The sequence below is a fragment of the Acipenser ruthenus genome, chromosome 20 (genome assembly GCF_902713425.1).
Source record: "Acipenser ruthenus chromosome 20, fAciRut3.2 maternal haplotype, whole genome shotgun sequence".
NCBI classification, from domain to species: domain Eukaryota; kingdom Metazoa; phylum Chordata; class Actinopteri; order Acipenseriformes; family Acipenseridae; genus Acipenser; species Acipenser ruthenus.
Window position 1 is genome coordinate 19,402,284 of NC_081208.1, and position 23,409 is coordinate 19,425,692.

Below are 23,409 nucleotides of genomic sequence, written 5' to 3' on the forward strand. Positions count from 1 at the left end.
ACCTTAATAAATTAAGAAAATATAAATATCCTGACTTTTTAGATAGATAGTTGACTTGTTATAGTGGTCACTATTATATATTGATCCTACTAAACAGGCGATCCTTGTGCAAGTTTGACTGTATGTGCGCATGGCAGTTTATCGTGCTTTAAATATTCATATGGTCATGATTGGTGCCTTTTAACTTTTTACTACAGCTATGGCCAAATGTTTTGCATCACCCTATATAAAACTAATTTCGATAATGATGTTAATAATCTTATGTTAACATATTGAATGACATACCGCTTTGTACTTTTCAATATACTTAATGAAAAACATTGAAAAAAAAAAGTGACATTTCAAAATTTAACATGAAATACTGTACTACTGTTATGGCTTCTGGTAGACTTTATCAATCCTAAAATTCGAGGTGATGTAAAACTTATGGCGATAGCTGTACACTTTTACTATGGTTTACTATACTTCGCCATGCTTTTAACTATGGGATAACGCAGTACAGGGAAACAACCAGTATTCAAATACCTTAAACTATTCTATTACATCAAAGAAAAAAGAATCCAGACCTATATGGTACCTATAATATAATATACTATATAATACATGGGTAATAGCCATGTCATTTCCTCTTCAGAATAAATCTCATTTGTAGTGTCAGTAAGATTAAGGGCCTGGTTTATGTGGTAATGTACAATCAATATGCAGTCTAGGGTCCATATGGCTGTCAAACTTAATTACTGGATCACACTATAAGGAACAAAACAGGTGTTATTACACCTCAACAGTAATTACCCCTAATTTGGGCATATAACTGTTATGCCACTTCACTCAGCTCACAATGGGTTTATTTAGTGCATTAACATAAAATTCTAGAACCGAGTCCAGTATGTCTTATAAAAAATGGTGTTTATTAATACAAAAACTCACATGAATTATAAGAACAAATGGCTCTAGTCTTTAATGGTATGTTGATGTTAAAAGCGGTCTAATGGTCACGTTTAGTATAAACATTCTGGGTCTGATAACTCATGCTGAAGAACAATAAATTCCTTCAATAGCTGTTTATTATTGGACAAGAGAGGTTCGTGACCCAAGACAATGGCATGTATTCACTGAGTTTAAACGAGTCTATAAACACTTTTACTTCAAAAAGAAAATGTAAATATATAGAGTAAAAAAACCTGAAAAAAGTAGCATTTATTAACTTGCAGCTCAGTGAATAAGAGTCAGTGTCTTGTGTACAGTTTACTGGAACTAAAACTGTAGGATGGTCTGCATATACAGTGTTTAATGAAGATGCAAGTCAATGTAAAGCTGCCACAAACATATAACTACGTGTTATATAGCAAAGAGTAAATGTATTTAACACAATTTGTCAAGATACTTTAGAAGCATTAACTTTATGCTTTAGGATCTGTTTTACTATGGAAAGTTTATTATTCTTTCCCCAAGCTTGTACATTTATGCATTTACCATACTCTGTGCTTTATCATACTCTGAGCTTTACCACATGTGCCTGCACTTTATCTTGCATTCACTGTACTTTTAATATGCTTTACTCTTCCATAACTCTGTAAAATCACCTGAGCAAAAAGACTAAAATACGATTGCATAATCTTCTAAAGTGACTCCTAGAATAATCTGGAAACTAGAAGGGTGTTTGCCTAACACAGCAAATCCCACCAATGTGTACTCGCTAATGATTTTGCTCATAGATGTATTGATAATTGGTGTTTTGTTGGGGGAGAATGATTTCTGTACTGCCACCTAGGGGTGTAGTGCTGCGGGGTCAGCATGGAGCGCCACTCCCCCACTTCTCTTGGGCAGGGAGAGCACCACTTCCATACTTCACATGTAGAATATTTAACTGTTTTGCTCCTATTAATATATGGAGACAGATATACATATGTATGACCCATACAAATAAGCAAAGAATACAATAGCCGTAAGAAACCCTTGATAGGGAAACAATGAAAAAGTTTGAATATAGCATGACTGGTCTAGAATGAGTAAGAGGTGGTGAAGGGAACCTGTATCAATGCTGTGCTAACTTGTCAGCGTTTTACAATTAGATGTAATTGGAACATTTCTTATTTTTGGACCCATATATCAGAAATCAAGTAGATAAAATAAGCTAAACATTTATTTAAAAGATAAAACCTGGATTTGGTGCTTTTTAAGGAACTGATATCTAGAACCTAGGACACAGAAGGATGCCTGATACAGGTTAGCTAGAGTCTGTGTTTACACCATACCTACAGCTATGGCCAAAAGTTTTGAATCACCTAGAATTTTAGGATTGAGACATATATATATATATATATATATATATATATATATATATATATATATATATATATATATATTACAGCATACAAACATTCTAAAAGTTATAAACAAAATAGGTATGAACATAATTTAGATATTTTATTTAACATCATGTCATCAAAGAAACTACAAAATGAAATTGCAAAAGTCTACCGGAAGCCATACTAGTAGTACAGTATTTCACGTTAGATTTTGAAATGTCAAATTTTTTCATTAAGTGCATGGAAAACTACAAAGCAGTATGTAATTCAATATGTTAACGTAACATTATTCCGCAGGTTTCATTTGACTTTATGCAAAATTAGTCAATTCTATAAAGAGGGTGATGCAAAACATATACAGCCACCTTTTTCAGTAGTCAGTGCTGGAACCTGAAGGCTAATCACGTACATACATTACTGTACCATATCTCAACATGTGCCGGGAGGACTCCAGTTCCATTAGTCAAAGGATTATTGCTGAACTTCTGGGCAGCTAGAGCTATCAATTCTGGATTACAGAGAGACTATGCTCGTGACAGCATCTTGCTTGCATCCTCAAAAAAGCATTATATTAGATAATAAAATGTGCAGGTCCATTGGCTCATGGAATCCATGCCTGTGCGATGATGTATTCTGTCCGGTCGTTCAGCCGCCTGGCTGTTGTTCCTTCATAAAACCCTTGGGTAAAATGCTGGGGTGACATTATGGATGGAAACTATGCGACTCAGCATCATTATTCCTTGGCAGAGCATATTTCCTCATTTTGTCTGGGTTGTGGACATTAAATATAATTCATCAACTGCTCTAGTAATTGTGTACTTGGCAGGTTTCCCCATATGAAACCCCTTCTGATTGTGTATTGTTCTCGGGCATTCATAGCATGTACCAAATTAGAGGTAAAACTGTTATTTATTTATTTATTTAAAATTGTGCAACCTTACATGGAAATTGTCCTATTTTCAAAGACACCCTAAAGGGGTATCGAACAGTTATAACAATCACACACTGTAATCATACAGTTCAATCACAAGCACATTGTCCACTACTCAATAGCTCTAGTGTTAAACTGCTCACAATTTGAGTCTGCAAGTGCTTCGAGTGGATGGCTCTTATTCAATGGGGCCGAGTATATGAGTGAAGAAGGCTTGAACGTCTTGTCTGCTTGACTTCTATAGTTTTACCTCCAAATTGTTCATCAGTGTATTTGTTATGTACCCTTGTCACCACCATTCCAATCTCTTGTGCTTGATTTCAACACCTACTCTAACTGGGCTGCACCTTGTCTATTTTATCTTGTTTTGCCATGTTTTCTCTGTGCAAATCATGATCGGGCCTGAGTGTGCTTTCCAATTAACGGATTAACCTCTGAGGATGGTGTTGAGATATTCTTACAGTGATTTTGCGAGAAAAAAAGTACTGTTTGCAGACTTACACCTTCTAAATATCTGAATAATGTATTGCGGCTTTAATGTTACTAGATCACTGCACCCATACCATTCCAAAATGCAATTAGGATTCCATTATATAGTGTAGAAAAACCATAAGCACACCAGCAATGACAACATAAAGGATTTGAAACTATACTGAACAGTAAATTGGTCCTACTACAGTAGAACACTGTCTACTGATATGGTACCACCATGGTAGTGCAATGGATAACCAGTGGGCTTCATACATTTGGTCAATGGCAGCCTCATACCATGGTAACCTCCCTTATGCCACAATTGACCACTTGCGTTGTTAATGTACAGTACTACCACTGTCTGCCTGAACTGCTGTACCACTTGATGCTAAGAGTACAGTATTCTTTAGAAAGAAGTATGCCAGTTGGTATGGAAACACGATGGCAGTCCCTCCGATACATGAATCACTAAACATGTGTCAGACCACTGGAATAAAAGTTATGTCACTGGCCTACTAAAACAGATGTTATTATACGTTACTAAGCAGTAGGTGTGTTTATTGCATCAGTAAGACCAACCTGCAAAGCACAGTCCTGCCAAATAGGTATGTAATAACAGTATTTACACTATGTCTGTGCTAACTAGCTGGGCTTTACCGTAATGGAACAACTTACAGAGGTAGGCTGCGATTCTAGAAACAGATGCTGGTCTGGGGAAATGTACGTGTTCACATCACGACAACAAGAACCTTGGGAAAGCCTGCAAAAATCATCTCCAATGCATTACCAAGAATCCAGTCGAAGACTTCCTTCCGTCCTACCATGGAAAAGCTTGTGGTTCTACAAAGGCAATGTAATTGCTCTGTACAAGGCATAATGATAGTGCAAGGGCAGCTACAATATTTAGTAATACTAAAATAAATTTCTACAATTATTTGACAAATGTTTTGAACAGAACAAATTTTTGTATTACTACCGTATATATTCTAGTGTTTTTTATAGTTACGGTTATCAGTGTTTTTTATGTATATATATATATATATATATATATATATATATATATATATATATATATATATATGCAGTGGCATTATAATGGGTCCCAATGGAATGTTCTGGCCTCTTCTTTAAGGGCATTTCTGGACATTCTGTTTTATGCACAGAACCCCCCTGTTAGAATCCTCAATGGAGTGTGGGACACCCTCCCCCCTCACATTCCTCAGCATATCCTCACATTTCTATTTCAGAACAACAAAGAGGTTTTACTTGCTGGGGAAAGTTGTTTTTTCGTCACCCTTCCTAGTTAGCACAAACACACAGCATGCCAAGCTGTTCGCAGTTTACAGATGGGAAGCCAAGAATTCTTAAAAGTTTGTGGCACATAAGCCTTCGGCTACAGATCACAATCCATTTGAGGATTCCTGTTCTTAAATTAAATAAACAGCTTTGCATGAATTGATAGCTGTGAAGTTTGGATTTTGCACAGCAATAACATTCGCAGATGCTTAAAGAACTGTCTTCATCCAGTTTGCAAACCTGAAATCTTGCATACTTTTGTTATGGAGCTGGCATCACACTGGTGGTTATACAAGATGTAATAAATCTTCCAGTAAACGAAATTACCTTTTGGAATGTTTTAGTGTTTGCAGTTAAGATGCAGATAGACAAAGCTGTAAAAAACATTATTTCCTACCCATGTTGTAAAACATAACACCTTTTTATTAACAATCAGAACATCAATATTCTGTGGTGTGACAGTCTGTTCAATCTTGGCACCCCAAAAATTCAGTAATCATAACATTTCCTTTCAACTTAGTTATAATCTGCTTTGGGGTACTGCCAAAAACCACCATGAAATAAAAGCATACAAGACCTCCAAGGGTGGTATATACATACATTTAGTAGTTCAAAGGATGTATAATCTTGTTAGAGCCTCAGGTACTTGTAAGGGTTAATTGTATAAAGCAACACAGGGGAATTCCATTTGTGATTAAGTTTTTGTTTGTATCCATGGTATTAGAAAAAAGGTCTGTGTATAATATATTATTTAAAATTAGGTAAGCCAGTAAACATATTTAATATGTTTGTAACACCATGGTAATCTTTAATATTTGTACTACTTTGTCTAGTCTATAGAGGCAAATCTATACAAGATGATGGACATCCAGCACCTCTAGTAATTTACACTTGACAACTTGCATCGAGCTTTGTATTTATGAAACTTATTTATGAAATTACTAATTTAAAATAATGATTTATTCATGAAATTATTATCCAACACTATAAAACACTCAGACATAGGACTGCAAAGGGTTAATAGGCAGTATGAAAAACATTATCCCCTAACCATGGCCACTGTGATTGCAGCAAGAAGGAGACATTGTCTTCAGCGAGAACGAGTGATTTGTAGGATGAGAAGAGAAAGGGTATTTCGTAACGGCAGTACTCTCTTCGATTTAAATGAAGATCAAATTAAGCACAGGTACAGGCTCGGCAGCCACATAACTCTTGAGCTGCTGTCTGATTTAAAAGATGACCTGGAGCCTGTCACCCAGAGAAGCCATGCTATCCCTGCAGTGGTCAAACTTGCCTCTGGGTGCTTTCAGGGACTGTGGCAGCTGTTGCTGGCATTTCCCAGTCCGCTTTTTCTTGTGCGTTGCCAGTTGTGCTCAATGCATTTTTGAGGTGAACACCCAAATACCTATTTTTCCCTAAAGCAGGGTGTACTTACAAGCCTTGAAAATACATTTCTATGACATTTCTGGTTTCCCCAATGTGTTGGGAGCAATAGACTGTACACCGCTATGTCGCTAACCCCTCTAGCTCATTCTGAACATCTGTATAGGAATAGGAAACACACCTATTCTATTAATGTGCAGGTGGTTTATAATTGTGCACAATTTAGCACTACACCATTGACTAACTTGTATGCAAAACTGACAGTATACATTTGGCTTATAGGCTACTCACGATAATATGAATTAGTAGTATAATGCTAAATTTGTTGCTGGTCCCTTGAAATTTGTATTAACGAGAATTGACTGCGCTCCTGTAAGTATCATAACTTGTCAATGTGGCACAATGATCTGTTTTGTGTATTGGCTAGGCTAATAAGTAGGCCAAATTAAAACTAATAATAATAACAAAAAAAAAAGCTAAAATCATTTAGTTTCAATATTAAATCATCTGTTATTCGCATTGTACACCAATGTGCACAATGCAGAAGCATGATTTATTTTGTATTACTGGTAGGCTACAAGGCTAAAGTAAAAAAGTGTGCTTGTTATTCATCTGATTTTATTACTGTACTGTACATATTTATATTTTTACATAATGTAATGTGTAGCCTACCCAAAACATTAGTGTTATTTTCAATAATTTATACATTCAAAATACACTGAGCACTACATTTCTTTAGTGGGGGTGAAGGTGGGGGCCCCATTATAGAATCTGATGCAATTAAACTGCCTTTCATTATTTATTCGAAAAAATTGTAGAGATCTCGCTAAGATGATGCAACAAATATTTAACTTGGTATATTGCGGCTCTCTTCATTAACATATTTTCTGTTAGTACATACGACAAAATGCATACTTTGCATACGAATTGTCGCAAAGAAAATACTAATTTATGTATGTTTGTGCTGCAGCTGGCCCATTTTAGTACATCTACCCCTCAATGTTAGAATATATTGTAATACTAGAAGAAATACTACAATTCAATTTTTCTCAGTCTTTCTCTCTCAAGTTTTTTTTTTCTTTTTTCTGATATCTTTTAATACGATGTGCTTAATATGCTTTCAAGACCACAAAAGTTTCTTCATCTGGTAAGAAGTGAGGTACAGAAAGTAAAAAAAAAAAAAAAAAAAAAAAGTTTATTTCACCAGGGTTAGGGTTAGCATTTTTAAACTAAAATGACTATACCTGTCCAACCTAAAATCTAATTTTTGCCAACAAATTACTTTATAGTCAGGTACTTTCCAACCCCGTACTCACTTTATGAGTCCCTGTCCCTGTAGCTTGCTGTTCTCTGGGGCTGCTGCTTTGTCATTACGTGCCCCGGTAGGAATGTGCTACCCTGCAGGGCTGTGTGAAAAAAAATGACCCCCCCCCCCGCCCCCAAGTAAAGACTGAACGCAACCAAAAAACGATACAAAAGGGAATTTCCTTGTCTGCCCAAGATAGAGGAAAGATGAGCTCTTTTGTACAGCGAAGTATGGGGGGTAAATTCAATGTCTCCATTTTTCCATTCTTCTCTAATCATTACACCTTATCTTGGTGCCTGGGTAAATACAGTAGTTTTGTAAATTATTTTATTAAAAAAGGCAGACTGCAACTCTTCCAGGCCAAATATACCTAAGCATCACCCAGTACAGCAAAGGCAGAAATACCAATGAACGGCTGGTATATGTACTGTATGCTGCTCAGTCTGCTGAATGAAGAGTGTCCTGGAACAACTTGACAGCCCACAATTTTTATTTTTCACAATTCATATTTGCTTCCATTTCCAACCGAATACAATTTTGTGGAAAACTGAAACGTTTGTAGGTTATTTTTCCACTATATCAATTTTTTCCAGTACCTCAGCCTTGTTTGGTATATGATTTTCTATAGCTATACTATAAGTAAAGCATATTTAAGATATACAGTATTAGGTACAATTTACTGCTTATGTTAAACAATAAAATTGGCAAAGTGTAGGGGAATGCAATTTGTTCTGAATATTATTATTTTTTAATCTATAGGTGATCAAACAGCATTTTAGGCAAGGCTTTAACTATAAAATCCCCAAAGGAACCTGTGTGCGTTGGGGCATGGCGCAGCAGTGACTGTTTCTTGATATAATGTAATGGGAACCAAGGTTAGTCATTTAGAGTAGCTAAATAGAACAACTAAATAGAACAGCTGAAACATAGGGATTCATGTTTCATTTTCGTTTTTTTCTTTTCAACTTAAAATCTGCTGCTTTAATTATTCAGAAAATTCTATTAGTTGACAGACTGGGTAATCATATAACTAGCCTGCTTCTAACCTTAACAGCAACATATATGAACACTAATATTCAAGTATACTGTGTTTTTTTCCCTATGACCTGTGAATTGAAAAAGAGTGTTTGCCTCAAGACATCTCTCAAATTCTCGCTGTCTAATGTTATTAGATCATGTTGAAGCTATCTTTAACAGCTAATGTCCAAGTCCTGAAAGCAAACTACCTATTAGTTGTTTGTTCTAAAATGTAGTTGAAACAAACCAACTGGGTTTAATTTTTCTTGGTTTCGGCTGGAACATGTATTATGCTGGGGGCCAGAATGTAGTTAACAAATCTGGATAGTGTTTTTTAAGGATACCTATTTCAGCAATTCACCCACCGCATACGTTTAAAATGTTTGTTCTAGCCTTCCTCATGCAGGATCTTCAGCTCCAACTGATTAGTCCATCGCTTACAAACAGAATCTTATGTATTACACCAACAATATTAAATCCAGATGCCAGTTGTATTTAAACTAATGGGTTTTAACAAGGAGACAAGGTCCTGAAAGCAACCACTCTATTGAATGGAAAACATGCTTTTGTGTGTGTGTGTGTGTGTGTGTGTGTATGTGTGTCTGTTGTTTTAGTTGAGGTACAATAAATGATAGATATCTGATCGTGAGCCCACAAATTGCAAAAAAAAAAAAAGAAGAGAAAAAAACCATAAAAAAAGAGTAGGGAAAAATTGTATAATCTGCAAATTAATACTGAGCTGCTGTCAGTCTCCGGATTAAGTACCAGGCATCCCACAGACAACTTACAATTACACATCTGGGAAAGCAACACAATTCTATTGTTGAAGTTGCTATGTGGGATACAGTTTAAATGCAGTTCAGCCAGAAGCAATATCCAGATAACGTTTCCGAGCTTAGATCTATCTCAGGTTTTAACAGATCATATCATTTGCTAATGGTATAACGGCATAAGGTTTTGAGTCTTGAACAAAAAAACAAAAAAAACATGCCTCCACAAATGGTGACAAACAGCAATTCTTTTGACCTACAAAATGATCACACTTTTTTACATGTAGTCCTTTTTTCAAACACTTGAAAACCATTGGTTAGGTGATGGAGTCTACTTCTCAGCTCAGTGTGCTTTGGAATAATATCTTGGACATCATGTCCAAGAAATAACATGCATATGATAATCGTGTTGACATTGCATGACTTGATACCTGTGTTAACACATAACAGGGCTTTATCCAGAGCTAAACAAATAGTATATATCTACGGGAGCAAAATATTTAACAGGGAGGGAGGTGATATATACAGTATGGGCTCCCCCCTATGTACTGTATCACACTTTGAGCTCGCTTTTCTTATGGGAGTTTTTGTTGAGATCTACAATATAGTCTGTTCAACATAAATTGAGAACTTTGGGCTAGTCCATTACACTTACTAGAATAGGGGGGCTTTATACAGGGTGTTCCATAAGTCAGACATAATTGTTAATATTGGTTGTCTTTCTATTTCTTTTAGGTGTGAAATATCAAAAGCAATGAATGCAGATCATTTTGCTGCAGTCAATGGTGTGTGGCTGGCAGGTTTATCAGAGAACATCCAATCAGCATGATATATGATATTGTCTATGATGCCTGATTTATGAGACATCCTGCAGTGATTATTTTCATATGATATTACCAGAAATCATTTTGATTTAATTATTATTTGTTTTAATTCAATCACAGTAATTACAATCCTAAATCCATGTAATCATTGGAAGACTGTAACCCCGTTCTGACTGTTCTCAAATGACCTCTCCCCCTTTAGCTTACAGCCCCTCTTCATCTATAGGTAAATTGATTTAAAACTATTATAATAAAACTACTATAATTATTATAAACAGACTGCTAAAGTAACCTGAAATATATAACTTAGCTTTTTGGTTCTAGTTTTGTTAAATTGACCGATGTTTTGTGTCGTTCAAAAAGTAGGAGTTAATTAATAACTGGAGTTAAGGCTTTGCAAATGTGGCTCAGCAAGAAGTCTCATGAGATGTGATGTGATGTGACTTTGTTTGACAGTGTTACTGACAAATAATCTTGATATATTAAATTGGAAGTACTTAACCCACACATCTTTTGACATGATTATGTTTACTTGATTTATATTTTGTATATAAACACTAAGCACATAAGGTGTTCTGCAGAACACTCCGCAGATATCTACTTACAAATTTCACAGTTTTTTGCATATTTCCCCGCAGATTTGGACTGCCTGTAGTGGTGGTTAGGATATTGTGAACACTAGAAGTACAGCATGCACAACTGTGCAAGACTGAACTGGTATCAAGATCAGGATCTACAGGAGAGCAGTCCTGACAGAGTCCAGGTGGCCTGACAACCACTTCAGAAAGCATAGCAGACCTGTTATATGACCACAGCATTACCAGCAATGACAACGCAATGGATTTGGAAAGAATATTGCACCGTGGTCATGATAGGTTACTATACTAACATGGTAGCATGGTGCTGTAATGATTGATCAGCAGCGTTTATAGGTTCATACGTGTGTGCCAGTATGTCACAATATGAAAAATGTTCCCACTATGCTACAATTCTATAGTTAATCTCCTTGAAGCTGCCAAGGTGTCACCATTGCATTCGTACTGTCATGTCACTGTCTGTCTGCATTGCTTTGGATTAAAACCATTTTTCTCTGTATAAGAATCCACCTGGCAAGCCTGTCTGTAGAATCCTAGTTGCCAGGTACTTTTGAGTACTTCATGCTGTGATCTTTCAACTTTGCTCGCCCCACATGTTCTAATGTAATAGTTTAAAGCAGGCATGGCCAACTGGTCATAAATTAAATTATAATAATAAAAAAAATCCAACTGAGGAGAACAGTTCTAGCTCATACAGCTGAGCACAAGTAGAAATAAAAAAAGACTGCTAATATGTTTTTACTTAGCAGTGGTTTAAGTACGTATGGAATTTTCTGTCAAGTGTGCCTTTTCCAAGTCTGGATGTGGTACAAAAAAAATGGATGACATCAGCTGTATAATATAGTTCCCTAAATGTTTCATGTTGTTTTATTATATGAGCAAGGCTCTTTTTTAAATAACTACTGCTGGGAGACTACCATTAAATCTACTGCTTCAATGCTGGTTGGCACCAGAGAGGCCTTTCATAAACCCTTTCATAAACATCTCATTTTACATAATATCATTTTAACTACAGTATGGGCAAGTCTGAGCTGCTTTGAGGCATTTTTTGTTGTTTCCACACATTAAGATATATTTATTCATAGACACCCCCCCCCTCCCCCCTCCCCCCTCCCCCCCCGAATCCAAGCTGTGGGGATGCAAGCTTCCTCCCATTTTAACAATCAATTGCAGCAGGAGGGGGTTATTATGGCATATTCACACTCAGTCAAAGCTGATATTTTCAGCATCGTTTTCTAAGGTAATAGCCTGGTGATACAATAAGTTCAGGAATTTCAATGCACCTGTAGCTATATATGAACTGAAACAGTATGAATTCCAATTCAGTAATCAACAATCCACAATATATTTCATATTTCTTATTTGAACAAATTCCTTGCATAGTGTGTAAGATGTTGTTATAACCAAACACATCCAGAATATAACCAAACTGTTTCAGACAAAGTGTCCGTCTGGATTATTTTTCATTCGGATGACTGTTCTCTCCTTGGGCCCTCAATGCGCCCTGTACAGTAGTTATTGCTTAAGTATTATTTAGAATCACTAATCTGTAAATGAAACAAAGACATTCATATCTACATACCAAGCCTCCCGCTCCAGACCAGGCTGCTGTTTTCCCTCTCATTTATGACACTAAATTAAAAAACTTAGCCTAAAACCCTGCACAGAATGCCAGACTGTACTGGGATTCAGTCCCATTCCATCTGGATATGAGGTTTGACTTGATCTGATCTGTGAGACTTCAGTGCTGCCAGAACTATCCCCAGTTGTGTTTATTTACATTCCGAGACAAAAAGTACAATGCTTTAACCCTTTCACCTTGCTGGGAGGCTTTGCTGTTCACAGGAAACACCTCGTCATGACAGCTTACCAGCACTGAAATTTACTTCTAATGGGGTTACAAAGCCATCTGTAAACAAGACCTCTGAGCAGTTTAAGCTGCAGTACCTAGACCATACATACAGTATTGGAACACGTTCATGCTTGGAGTCGAATTTCTTATATTTCAAATAGCTGGTTAGTGTTAGAAAGTCAATACGCCGGGTTCTGAAGGAAGTTTTTTTACTCCAAGGAAAAACAATCAAAAGCTATCAAATTAGCAAGAAGCAACTCCTTTCATGAAACACCTCAGAAGCCCTACTGTAGAACCAGCTGCTGCAGGGCTAGCTATACCATCACTCACTATCAGCTTGATAGTGATTGAAGTATATCATATTGCTAGGACTGCTACAATAACTCTCCACAGAGCCAGAATGGCACAGTCATACTGTATGTATACAGTACCTCTGTGTCTCTAGCACTAGGGTGTACCGTAATGTCTAAATTATACCGCAGTCTAGCTTTGGGGATGTGGTATGTAAAGCCTTAAAATCTACAAATAGAAATACTATTAAAAAAAACAAAACATTTATATTAGCCAAAAAAGCTGAATGTCAGGTGCTACTGAGGAATTCAACTGATTGCTGCAATTCTCCGCCAATGCCGAGTTTCTTAAAAAAAACCAGAAAGCAGCCTGTGAACTAAAGCACATTGAAAGCTACTTTTGCAAAGGTAGTAACCCACTTTTATTTTCAAGAAAGTATTCATTCAGCAGCTGTGCCATTATTATAAACTTTTTTACTATTTGTATGAAAACAGGGGACATTTTAAATTCAATCCTCTATGTTTAATAGAAGCAAAATGGAATAATGTTGGTATTGTTGAAGATTAAAACATATTCAGCGGTGTAGTGCAATGTTTAGCAGTGAGGGGTCGCTATTATCTACCCCCACCCACCTCCTCCAACTTATCACGCTGCCTGCTGTCCCCATTTCCCCATACACTCAACAGAGCCGCAGTTTATCACCCTACAGTAGTTACCGTATTTGAAAGGGTTAACAAGTGTATTATTGTAAAGCAATAGTATATGCAAGGCACTAGACTTACAGCTATTTATATTAATAATAAATACAGACATATTTTAATATCCAGTTTCATACACTAATACACACATGATTAAACACAGTCATTATTATTATTAATATTATGTGAAACACCCCCCCCCCCCCCCCCTTTTCGTATATTGAATGGTTTGGCCCAAAATCAGGTTGTCTCACTGTCCTATTGCAGCCGCTTAAGAGCAAATGAGACTGAGGTTTTGAAACAGAAGTGGATCCGTTTGCAAAAAAAGCACAGCGTTGATACAGGTTCCCTTCACCACCTCTATCTCATTATTCACACCTGTTGTTCCAGACCAGATACGCTATATTCAAACTTTTACATTATTGATCTCTCAAATGGTTTCTTACGGTTATTGTATTATTTGCTTATTTGTATGGGTTATACACATATATATCTATCTCCAAATATTAATAGGAGCAAACCCCACAGCACTACACCCCTAAACATTATTGTATATTAAGATAAGGGCAATAACATGGTTTCAAATACTACAGATTGCACATTGCAAAGTTAATGTGGAGAGACAATTAGCTTTGGCATGTTCTAGAAGTGTATTGGCCAATACTTTGAACCGATTGTCTAAATATCTTTAGAACCATATTGTGGCCTAGCTTAAAGCATCTAAATATGAGTCCAGATTTCTCTGAATATATCCTATGCTTGTGAATGTACCATAAATCGCGTGAGCCAATCATGCAGACTTTCTCCTGTTTTATTGGGCAACTCCAATCCAAATATTACTCACTTGCCTCGACTTTCCAGAACAATCTCGGCAGAAAGTTTTTTTTTTTTATATATGGCCACTGATTTTCAAGCTGGATAAACAGAAAGCTTATTGGTTTTTCAGAGGTAACTCAAAAAATATACAATTTGTAAGACTATCCATAACCAACTAGGGACTCCGATCGTCTGTGCTGAAATGTTCTCCTCTCTCACTGACTTTTTTAAATTACATCTTCTCCACAATTTGACCTTAGGCACTACATAATTCAATCTCTTGTCTGTTTATATTTTATAACCAGTTCAATGTGGGTACTGTATATTGTTGCTGAAATCTGGCAAAGATACAGAGCCATGCTAAGTCAATCACAAAATATTGAGAGGAATAAAGAGCTCCTAGTTTTATTTATAGGTTCATATTCTACCTACAGGAAAAAACACTCTGGAAAAAGGAAACAATAGGCACACTATATGAGAACACATCAAACATCTGAGAGCCTGCCTGGTTCCCTGGGGTGTCTATAACTATGAGACTGAGCATCCGGTCTTGCTGGGAGGTGGAGACTGCACTGGCAAAGGGAGATTATCAGGAGCAAGCAATCCAATTGGGTAAACACTGTGACGGTGAAACCTACATGAAGAAACTATTTGTATACTGGCTCATTAAGAAAAACACAGATATCCAGACTTCACAACAGGCAACAGTTGGCTTTTCAGCTCTTTTTAAGCATTAAATTGCCAGAGAAATACCTATTTCAGCATTATTTTGAATAGCCCATTGAATAAAGACAAACAGCTGATATATAGATTAATCATATGTAGATTGCTCTATCTACCTATATATATATATATATATATATATATATATATATATATATATATATATATATAGGTAGATAGAGCAAGATGTTAAAATAGTTACTATATAGAGATAGATAGATAGATAGACAGATAGATAGATAGAGTCAATGTAGACATATAGATTGATAGACAGATAGATCATAGAGTTATTTCATTATTTATCTAGCAATGTTCTCTTCTGTATATTTACTTTAAGCCAAAACAGTTAACTCTATCACCATGTGGACTGGCTGTTATATTTTTATAAGATGTCTGTCCTATTTTTGTTAAGTTAAACTAAAACAAACCCAGGCGGAGTAACAAGGAAAGATGACCATTCCACTGGGTAATGTATACATCTTTAAAATAATTATTAAAAAAGGAGCTTTGTTACACCACGGCTCTTCAAATCCTTGCTTGTGGGTTAACCGCGGTAGCTAAGGGCAACAACAAAAAAACACCAACAGCTGATGACAAGGACAAAAAACGATTTCCCACTACTGGTGTCTTGCCAGAAATCTTTACAGGTCGGTCGTGTGGTGTCTAACGCACAAAGTATGACGCTGACTCATTGTGGAGGAAACACTCTCCTTCGATAATCAGGAGCTGTCTGAACTGGTGGTGACCTGCTGGGTAACCCCATTGACTGGAGTCCACACAGCAGAGCCTCCTGAACCATGAGGTAAGTGGCTGTCCTCTGGGGAGAGCGGAGAGCGGAGAGGGCAAAGGGGAAACTGCAGAAGCTTTTAACACATGATCTGGAGGCTGACTGTACGGCTCACTGCAAATCTGGATTCTGGCAGCAGTCACTGCTAGATGGAAAGCATCAAGACATCACTATAGATATAGTGTTAAAGACCACTTTTGCCATTTACTGTTGCAGATTTGCTGGGTTGATATTGTCTTGTTGCTTTTTGGTGTCTGTTGCTTTAAGGGTTGAAAAAGTGACAGAAAGGGCAACAGCAACTATGCGTGGTCATTTGCTAATTGGGATGCCAGTTTCAATCTAAGCATTTAATAATACATATATTAAGTAATTATTACCTACTCTCTATTTTCAGCTATCTGGCAGCAGATTTCCACTATTAGCCTCAATATTTATATAATATTATGTAAGCTGATTTAGAAACCTAAATAGACACAGCTAGTGCCAAAAAACCCCCAAAAAACACTGCTGAGGGTTCAAACCTTATGTACAGTTTCCATGACTTTGGTCTAAATAGATAATGCTGGGGTCATTGGTTTATGGCACCTGATTCTGGCAGGGTTTGTTTGTTATTTGACCTGGAGTTCTGTTGCCACCTGTGCAAAGCCTACCCTGATGCTGATGTTGTCAAACCGAGTGCTCTTAAGTGAATGTGTTTCATAATACTGACAAAAACAAGTTTCGTAAAACGCATTTTTTTACTCAATTAATCTGAACAGTGGAAAATCAAAATACTAATGCTTTTTAAAAAAGAGCCCAAATATATATTTCTATATGCCTAAATATTTGTAAAAGATATCGTGTAGGTTTCATAATTTGCTGAGTTAAATGGACCTCAGTTTTAATAAAATGCAGTTGTTGTTTTTTTTTTTTTTTTTTAAATGACAACAGATTTTCTGATGTTTGATGTATAAATGACTGAGATGACTGTCTGCACTGGTTAACACATTACTGTATCCTTCCTTCTTTGCAGAGTAAGATGCAGATAAACTCTTTACAAACCGAATGAAGACCCAGCGTGAATAAGCCGTGATGCAGTATGACAAGGCCAGGAAACAGTAGTGGCAGCTTCCCCGTTCCACTGAGAGACTGAGTGGCATTCTCCTGGTAGGACCCCCGTGTGCAAAGTAAATGTTGAATGTTATTAAAGAGCTCAGTAAACCCGAGACAGGCAGGAGGCGATGATTAGACATGGTGAGCTGACACGTGATGGGTTAAGGTGTGCAGATGGCTGGAGCCGCTGACTACATTCCACGCAGAACTATGCCTAAATCACATTCTCTATCCCAATGTGGGATTTAAAAAACAAAACCCATTTGTGTGACAAATGAAAAGTGCAGTCTTTTAAACCAAAAAAACAAAACAAGTAAAGCTCCTCTATTGCACAGTGCGTTTGTCGTATTTCATAGTTATTTTCACAGCAAAAAGAAAATTAAAAAATAGGATTAAATACTTAGTGGATGCTGATGTCCTATCCCTAGCTTCTGCTTGTAAGTCATCTGTTTGGAACTATTTCCTAGAACTGCTGTGGCCTGAAAACTTAGACAAAATGTTCACTATTTCAACCAACTAGTTATTCCTGCACCTCATGCTTAGCACTGCCCAAAGAACAGGCATTAAATGCAACTCACTGCACTAAAACATACCAGCAACAGAATGACAACGATTTTGCTGTGAATAAGCCTTTATGGAAAAACATATGTAGAAAAGTATGATCCTTATATATTTCATATATAGAAACTAGCCCCTTTATATATATTTAAAATATATGGGATATATTTTAAATATATTTTAGTCTGTAATCCATATATCTATTTTATATGTTGAAAATATATGGTTCCACATATATTTTCATTAGTCTGTAATCCATATAAAATAAATATATGGATTACAGACTAAAATATATTTTAAATATATCCCATATATTTTAAATATATAAAAAAAGGGGCCAATTTCTATATATGAAAAGTATAAGGATCATACTTTTCTACCATATATTAAAAATATATGTTTGTTCCATAAGGGAGTTGACATTCTGTGGTTAGAATTAATACATCGCCCTTCAAAAATCAATTCATAAATCTGATGTGCCCCCAACATTTTCCATGATTCTTGACATTGTATTAATTATTATGATACATTTCATCACACTATATGCTGTTGGTAAATAGCGCACAGTGTACTCCAGATGTTCTTACGGGATCTAGTATATTTAAAAACATATCGGATTACATCATTTGTTTGCTGATTGATCAATGAGTTCATGCTGGCCGGGAATACAAAAAAAATGAAAACAATCTTAATACAGGACCTCTTAGAATCATTGATTAAAACCATCTCTATGCTGCAGCTAAACGTAAACATCGAAGTTAATTGAAGAGATACGAGTCATGAGCCCACTGACTTCTGCACAACTTCGCTTTCCCCACACTCAGCAAGGGGAGGTACAAACCGACTGTCAATTTGGCCCCAGCACCCAGGATAGAGTCATATTCCTGTAACGGCACAGATTTCTATTTCAATCTCTGCAATAATAGCAAGGCATACAGACGTGCTCAAATTTGTTGGTACCCTTACAGCTCATTGAAATAATGCTTCATTCCTCCTGAAAAGTGATGAAATTAAAAGCTATTTTATCATGTATACTTGCATGCTTTTGGTATGTCATAGAATAAAGCAGAGAAGCTGTGAAAAGAGATGAATTATTGCTTAATCTACAAAGATATTCTAAAATGGCCTGGACACATTTGTTGGTACCCCTTAGAAAAGATAATAAATAATTGGATTATAGTGATATTTCAAACTAATTAGTTTCTTTAATTAGTATCACACATGTCTCCAATCTTGTAATCAGTCATTCAGCCTATTTAAATGGAGAAAAGTAGTCACTGTGCTGTTTGGTATCATTGTGTGCACCACACTGAACATGGACCAGAGAAAGCGAAGGAGAGAGTTGTCTGAGGAGATCAGAAAGAAAATATTAGACAAGCATGGTAAAGGTAAAGGCTACAAGACCATCTCCAAGCAGCTTGATGTTCCTGTGACAACAGTTGCAAATATTATTAAGAAGTTTAAGGTCCATGGAACTGTAGCCAACCTCCCTGGGCGCGGCCGCAAGAGGAAAATCGACCCCAGATTGAACAGAAGGATAGTGTGAATGGTAGAAAAAGAACCAAGGATAACTGCCAAAGAGATACAAGCTGAACTCCAAGGTGAAGGTACGTCAGTTTCTGATCGCACCATCCGTCGCTTTTTGAGCGAAAGTGGGCTCCATGGAAGAAGACCCAGGAGGACTCCACTTTTGAAAGAAAAACATAAAAAAGCCAGACTTTTGAAGTGGCCTTCTATGAGTCCTGATCTGAATCCTATCGAACATCTATGGAAAGAGCTGAAACTTGCAGTCTGGAGAAGGCACCCATCAAACCTGAGACAGCTGGAGCAGTTTGCTCAGGAATAGTGGGCCAAACTACCTGTTAACAGGTGCAGAAGTCTCATTGAGAGCTACAGAAAACGTTTGATTGCAGTGATTGCCTCTAAAGGTTGTGCAACAAAATATTAGGTTAGCGGTCCCATCATTTTTGTCCATGCCATTTTCATTTGTTTTCTTATTTACAATATTATGTTGAATAAAAAATCTAAAGCAAAGTCTGATTTCTATTAAATATGGAATAAACAATGGTGGATGCCAATTACTTTTGTCAGTTTCAAGTTATTTCAGAGAAAATTGTGCATTCTTCGTTTTTTGTGGAGGGGTACCAACAAATTTGAGCACGTCTGTATGCACTGTAATCTCCCACAATGCATGCAGTTGATAAACAAAAGCAAGCAAAATTTGCACACCTCAGTTTATTTTACATGCAATCTTTACATGTACAAATGCACAGGCTGCATTTCATAGGCGTCTGCTCCGCCATCAAAAGGCTTTGCAAATGCTAGTGCCAGTCCAAGCATGCATACAGTATTTGCTTAAATGCAGAGCTGTTACCAATTTAGCTGAGGCAATAACCCTGAAACACACTTTATAAAAAAAGCAACACCGCTAATTTCCCAAACACTTCAAATTAAGTATGTTCCACCTATTTTAGCCCCCTTCCTCTGGAAAAGCACTTAAGTGAGATGTAAATGTGTAGTAACCATTGGAGTGTTTTTTTTTTTTACTTATCCAAGGCTAGTATACAATTCCAAAGAAATTTGGGAAACCTCAATTCTCAAAACTCGGCAGTAAGAAATGGAAAGTCACTTAGGACTCTTAAAGCAACAGCATCCTTTTGTTTTTCCAAAACGGCTTTTAGCAAGACCAGTTATCCAGCAGCTAGCATGCAGTAAGAAAAAAAAGAACATTCTAATGCTTTAACAAAAGAGAAATAATAAGGTTGCGAAAAGTTGCCAAGTTATCAACGCTTAAAACAACAGGCATAAGCAACTGGAGTTGGAGATGTGGAAGAGTGTTTTTATTGAGTTTGCAAGGGGATGTATGCGTGTGTGTCTCTGTGTGCGTGTGTGTGTCTGTGTGTGTGTGTGTGTGCGTCTGTGTGTCTGTGTGTCTGTGTGTGTGTGCGTGTGCGTGTGTGTGTGTGTGCGTGTGTGAGCGTGTGTGTGTGCGTGTGTGTGTCGGAGGGAGGCGGGGACGATGACTGAGATGCACATAAGAATGTGAGGTAAGACAGGCAGGCAGGCAGACAAGCAGTGCTCAAGATGCCACCTTAGAAAGTTCTGTACAGTAGACTGCTTTCCTCAGATGAACTGAAACATCCTCTCTTTGCTTTGCCAAGCAGTACTGGGAGAGCGACAGAAAAAATAAATGAAACCAGAAAGGTAAACTATGGTTTTGATATTTAACCACGACAATGCAGATTCCACAGAGTCAAACTGGGTTTGACTTTTTTACTGAACATATGTATGCATCTATGGTTTAAAGGCATAGATAAAAGTGCTCTCCAAAGTGTAATTTGCATATTTTTCAAAGGAAATGCAACTGGAAATGTCATATAAAACTAGTAAAAAGCAACTCAGAAAGTAATTTAAGGACTCAGAAGTGTTCCTATGATGTAAGATGATGGTAGTAGAGCAGTTGTTTATTCCTTTCACAGATAACTTGTGCACATTGCCCTTTGGTGATACGATAAATTGGGACACTAGTAAAAATGGAAATAACACAACTATTATCCATGCACCAATGTTATAAACAAAATGCATTCCAGAAAACAATTGGCCAAAAAACTTAAAAACCCAGCAAATTCAGTTTGTCTTTCAAAATACTGTGACAGCTGGGAGGCAACTCGGTTAAAATCAGCTTTACAATCTCCTTACAATCTCTACTACCAGGAAGACTCAAATCACCTTAAAAGGTAGGTGATTTGTATCCGGTCACCTAAACTTGAAACTAATTCAAATTCATTAAAATACAAAATGAGTTACAATAAGGAGAAGAAAAAAAAGTGTCAATGACATACTGTAATGTATATAAAACCATAGAGCAGACATACCTCATAGTAGTAAGCTTGGTGCTGGAGTAATGAAAAGCTGCATATCTCTCCCTGTTTATCTCTAGTGTAGTGTGTTAAGAGTTGCAGACAGTCCTGCCTTGCACAGTCCCTTCTGTATTCTGTGGATGAAAAGAGAAGTCTTCATTACTGACCACAGGCTCTGAGACCCAAGCTCACGCCCCCTCCCAGCCCCTCCAGCCAGTAGCATGCTGGAGTTTGTATTGGCAGTCAGTCAGGCCAAGCCAAGAGGAAAGTGCTTTATCTGCCAAAGAAAACCTCCAGCCACAACAGCCTGCCAACAGAGGGAGAGAGAGAGAGAGAGAGAGAGAGAGAGAGAGAGAGAGAGAGAGAGAGAGTAAGAAAAAGGAAGAGAACGAGAGGGAAGGAAGGAGAGAGAGTGGGGAAAAAGAGTGCGGGAGAGGGACAAATGAAGTGTGAGAGAGGATGAGGGGAAGAAAAGGAGTGTGAGAGAGGGAGGGGGAGGAAGAGAGAAATGGAAACTGGGGAGAAAGGAAGAGAGAGGGGGAGAAAGGGGGGATGCAAGAGAGAGTGGGAAATAGAGTGCGGGAGAGGGAGAGCAGGAGAGAGTATGTGGAAGATAGAGAGGGAGAGATAAGAGTGAGAGGGATAAATAGAAAGGTAAAGAAGTGTGGGAGAGAGAGATGGGGAGAGAGAGGGGGTGGAGAGAAATATAGAAGGCATACAATCTGCAGCTTTCCTGGGGGACGGGTAGACATTCCTGTCAGGCTTTTTTTTCTTTTTTTTTTGTTTAAATCAGGTTTTAATTAAAAAGTCCTCAAAAATCAGATAATGGATTGCTGGTAGGGCAATGAAAACAATATTGTGTGACCCTGGTTCTTTTCAACTCCATCCAAACAATGAAATGAAAACACTTTCTTTTCTGCTACATCTTCCACATTTCCATCCCTTTCCTATCAGACATAAACTGTAACTTTACCTTCTGCAATTTTCCAACTACAATGCAATAAAACATGTGGCGAAATCCATGACCTCACTCTTCTGAACAACAGTGAACATGATGAAAATATTGTGTGTTTGTGAACCAGTTTACATTCGTTCCTGAAAGACACATTGATAAACAGCGATTATAATTTCCAAGCACTGTCACTCATTTTGTTTTAAGATACAGGATATGGTTTCTAAATACACTGATATTTGAAATAAACCCTTGTTTTTAGGGTTGTTTGTATAGATTTGATTTACAATGCAAATTATATAACCACCAGTCATTTAGAGAGAAACAGTGCAAATCTTTTTAAACATGATAGCCCAGTTATAATTTGTCCGACAGCTGTTAATGTAAACAATAACAGCTTAAAGGGGAGGTGATTTTAGCCACACATTGCTGGCATGTATATAATGCAACAAGTTATTATTATTATTATTATTATTATTATTATTATTATTATTATTATTATTATTATTATTATATTCCAGGACCGCAACAACTGCCCACAACAACACCAAAGAATTGAAGGCCGCTGACCGTACTCTGATCCCATTGCCAATCTCTTTATAACCTGGAGCTCGACAAAGGCCAACCCTGCAGGTGTCTGCTTAAGCTTACAGGGGGCCACTGCAGTGCTGTAGCCAGTCAATTGAATATATCACTATGTCTTAAAGGATAGGATTGATACTTGTCTCCAAAGCAATATGGTAAACACAAAAAGTAGATAAAAAGTAATTCAACTTGACTTGAGTCAAACTGCTGTCAATTGACTTTTGTTGACAGCAGCTACCTCTATAGGATGATGATACTATTTCAGGTCAGTGTGTTCTTAGCAGAACAATAC

At 37.0% G+C, this 23,409-nt stretch overlaps 1 protein-coding gene across 2 annotated transcripts in view; it reads right to left on the reverse strand.

Moving 5' to 3' along the window:
* LOC117425843 (zinc finger protein 469-like) overlaps nt 1-23,409 on the reverse strand; it is a 231,084-nt gene that overhangs the window by 44,154 nt on the left and 163,521 nt on the right. For both annotated transcript variants that reach the window (XM_058993604.1, XM_058993605.1), the window contains one exon: nt 21,596-21,714. The gene's annotated coding sequence lies outside the window, so the exon portion shown is untranslated. The remainder of the gene's footprint in view (nt 1-21,595; nt 21,715-23,409) is intronic.